Source organism: Geospiza fortis, unplaced genomic scaffold (genome assembly GCF_000277835.1).
Source record: "Geospiza fortis unplaced genomic scaffold, GeoFor_1.0 scaffold40, whole genome shotgun sequence".
Taxonomy (NCBI): Eukaryota; Metazoa; Chordata; class Aves; order Passeriformes; family Thraupidae; genus Geospiza; species Geospiza fortis.
Window position 1 is genome coordinate 6,390,984 of NW_005054297.1, and position 4,396 is coordinate 6,395,379.

Here is a 4,396-nt window from a genome sequence, read left to right on the forward strand (position 1 = left end):
AACTAACTAAACCATTCATGATAATGAAAGGAATTAAATAAATATGTCAGTCCAGGTGAAATTGAAAGAGAGAATCAGACATAAAAGAATGAAAGAGATTATTCAGAACACTGCAACAGCAGCAACCAATTTCTATATAATGTAAGTGCAAGAGAAAACAAGTGAAAATATTTATCCCTTCTTGACTCCCAAATGGACTGTATTAAAAACAAAAAAAAACCCAAAAAACAAAAAGCAAAAAAAAAACCAAACCAAACCAAACCAAAACAACAACAACAACAACAACAAAAAACCAAAAAAACAAGAAAATTACTTTATTAGGCTGTAATTCAAAGTTAGTCTGAATCATCAAATTACTTTTTATCAAATTATGCAAACCAATTCAAACTTAATAAAGCCCATTTCTTGTATTAGAAGAACATATTGACTCATTCACCTTCTTTTCTCAAAACTTTCTTTTATCAAGTATTATTTATAACCCTCCTCCCCCAAATTCTCATATTGATAGATGTTCTTGTGGAAATATGCTCCAGGTCTTCCATTGAGAGGACTGGCACAATTTGCATAGCAGCCATACGCTTCTTGTAACTTTTACAGGCATTTAAGTCTCCATCCTTCTTTTCTATCTTCTTCTTCTCTTTATACAAAGAATGACATGGCTTGTTTTGCTAAATTATAGCTTGTCAGCATGCATTGTAACAGCAAAGAATGCTTGAAGAGACAGACAAATACACAGGCCTAGCTTTTCTTATCAGATTCAAGTCACCTTTTTTTTATTATTATATAGACATATGAAAATAATTATGATTATTTTTTAAATTAACTGATACTTTGGTTGAATATATTCTTGGTACAAAATGCAGTCAAAGAACAGTGATTTGAATTCTTGAGAGATTTTGCACAGCCATTGTATAGTACACTCTGCTGTTAATATTTTTGCTTTTCAGTTCTAATATTTTATAATTTGTGTTAAAAAAATTTAAATTATGAACATAGAGTTATTATATTATACTACTGTTTTCCCAGTGTTTCTAAAATACATTTATATAATGTACTTTGTGCCTTGCAGCAAAAAGATATTGATTTTAAACAGATGGAAAACTCCAGAAAGGCTGATTCTCAATGTTTTCTTAACTTCTGTTTGCATAAAAAATGACAGAAAGATCAATAAGTAAATTAAAGTATGGCAGTTTCAAAGGTGGATGTCTTTATTTTTCATGGGGATTCAGACTGGTATGCTTCACCAATATTCTGTGCTCTGTTCAGATTAATCAGATCATAATAAAACAAAGGCAGCTCTTTAAAAATAGTCTGATTTTTTAATAAGAATTTCAGTATATTTTTGGAATTTAGGGAAGATAAAATCAGCATTAGTGTAGCTAGAAATAAGGGAATAACTGTCTGTGTGCTATAGAGTTAGGAATATGAAAGACAGAATATTTGTTTGTTTTTACCTTTAGAATAGCTGGCTTTTGATATTATGCTGTTGGCTGCCACTTCAGATTATTTAGCGTTTCCTGATGTTGAGAAGAAATTTAAGTAATTTAAGTGCCATCTAAGAATAAAATGTGAAGTTTCTTTTATAGTACTTTTTGATTTTATTAATATTTTTGTAACAAAACTTCAACCAATTAATTTTTATATTTAAATCATGTGGTTTGTCACTAGATACAGTTTCATCTATAAACCCTTCTATTAATTTGAGATCAATCCCTGATATTTGATTTTACTCTAATTTCAGACTTTATTCAATCTTGTCAAATTTTTCAAGTTTCCATTTGAAAACAATGTTTCTGGATGCTGACCATTAAAGACCAATTTTTTTTTGAGTTATGAGCAGAAAGATGTGTCTGTTTACAGAAGTCTAGCAATCAAAAAAAAAAAGAAAAAAGTGTTCTTTTTGTTTTGTTCTGAAATAGAAGCAGGTTCTTAAGTTCTTTTAAAAGATAAGTTCAATTCTATCAGGGCAAAGTCTCTACACTCCGTTGCCATGCACTTCCTAGTCCTTTGGGTGCTTGCTCTGGTACTGTGTACTTGGGATAAAAAAGAATGAGGTTATTTAGTAATAAAAACCCCAAACTGTAAAAGATCCATAAATTTCAAAGCATCAGTTCCTAGAACAAACTCTTTCTGACTCAACTAAAGACCAGATGATGAGTGGATGGATGAGAAGGCAGAAAGCAAAGACCTGTGGGTGGAATCTGTTATAGAAAGAATTAAAAAATCTCCCTAGGTACTTCCAAGACATTGTGAAGATTGCCAAGTATTTTCTCTCATTAATCAGTTGGTAATTCTGTAATTTCTCAGAATGTTTTTCTCACCCTAGTGTAATCAGGACTTCATTTCACCACAACAGAAGAATATTAGTGGGTTTTTGTGATCTAAATTTTTAATATCTCTAGGTCATGCCCCCTTCCATTCTCATGTTAACTTGTTTTCTGTACATTGTCCAAAATTTCTTTACTTTTTCTGAAATACAGGCTCCAGAGCTATTCTATCTAGATTGCCCAGTCTAAATCATATAACCAATGTTCATGACATCAGTAGATTGTATGTGCAGGATTTGCTTTCTCTTTGCATATTGATGAGAGATGAAAATACTGATTATTTTATACTTAATAGTAATGGGTACATACAGATCCATATAAGAAACATCTGACTGAAATCTCAATTAATTTGCCCATATAAGACAAAAAATATTTAATTGTTTACAAAACAAGAAGGCATAAATATTTCACTACAAGTGAAATTCTTTCTTAGAAATTTTTTGTCTCATGACACATACTAGAAAATGGTTATGTTTTTCTCTCAACCCATTATAAGTTTAGTGTAAATGAGCTGTTTTCAAGACCTGTGCACTAGACTTACAATAGTGAAACAATGAGAATTTTGTGGTTTTGCATCTTAAATGTTACAAATTTTGCAAAATTCAAACCGTATTTCGTAGCTGCAATTCTTTTTAGAGGAATATTAATGGTTGTGAAAAGTCAGTATTAAACCAATCATTACTATCTCTCATAGAACCCTTCTGGAAAAAATGTCCAGCACACAGCTGGATAAACACATCATGTGATGGGTGAGCAGTTGGCTCACAGGTCAGGCACAAAGGGCTGCAGTGAATGGGGTGACATCAGAGTGGTGACCTGTCACTAGCGGGGTTCCACAGGCCTCCATTTTTGGCCCTGTGCTCTTCAGCATCTTCATAAATGCCTTGGGCACAGGACTGGGAAGGACTGAGAAGGTTTGCAGACGATACAAAAATGGGAGGAGTTGTTGACTCCTTTAAAGTGAGGGAGGCCCTGAAGAGAGTCCTAGACAAATCAGAGGGCTGAGCAATCACCAGCCATGTGAATTTCCACAAGCAAAAGTGCTGGATTCTGCACCAGGGATGGGACAGCCCCAGATGTATGTACAGACTGGGGGATGAGATGCTGGAAAGCAGTGCCACAGAAAGAGACCTGGGGGTCCTGGTCAATGGAAAGTTGAACATGAATCAGCAGTGTCCTGGCAGCCAGAATGACCAACCGTGTCCTGGAGGGCATCAGCATTGCCAGCTGGGCAAGGGAGGGGATTGTCTTGCTCTGCTGTGAGCTGGGGCAGCCTCACCTCGAGTGCTGGGGGCAGTTTTGGGCACCACAATATAAAAAAACATATAAATCTCTTATATATCTAAAGGAGACCAATGAAAATTATGAAGGGCCCTGAGGAGAAATCATATGAGGAGCAGCTGAGGTCACTCAGGGAGAGATTGAAGGGAGTTGCAATTGCAGTTACAATTTCTTCTTGAGGGGAAGAGGAGGGGCAGGCACTGATCTCTTCTCTGTGGTTAGCAGTGACAAGACCCAAGGGAATGGCCTGAAGCAGTGTCAGGGGAGGTTTGGGCTGGATATTAGAAAAAATTCTTCATCCAGAAGGATATTGGGCACTGGAACAGGCTCCCCAGTGAAGTGGTCACAACATCATGGACAGTTCAATAAATATTTGGACAACACTCTTGGTCACTGTTGGTGTGAAGATGGTAAGATACAGGGACAGGAATTGGACCGATGATCCTTGTGGGTCCCTCCAACCCAGGATATTCTGTGATTCTGTCAGACCTACTTGAATTTTAAATCCATTTGATGTCAAGCCCAAGAAAGGATAAAAATAGATCCTTTCTCTGTAAGTAATAGTTGAAAATGCTAGTGAGTTTTGAATGAGCAGATTACAACACACAACTGCAGATTAGAACAACTTCTGAGGATCTCATGCAGTAAAATTACTACTGAGATTATAGTAGGATTCTAAATAACATCACATTCTTGTATGATTTTAAAAAAATTCTTTCTTCCTATCTTCTGTGATGGACATAATCAGAAAACTTGTTTTATGTTATGTAAAACATTCAGGTGGTAAT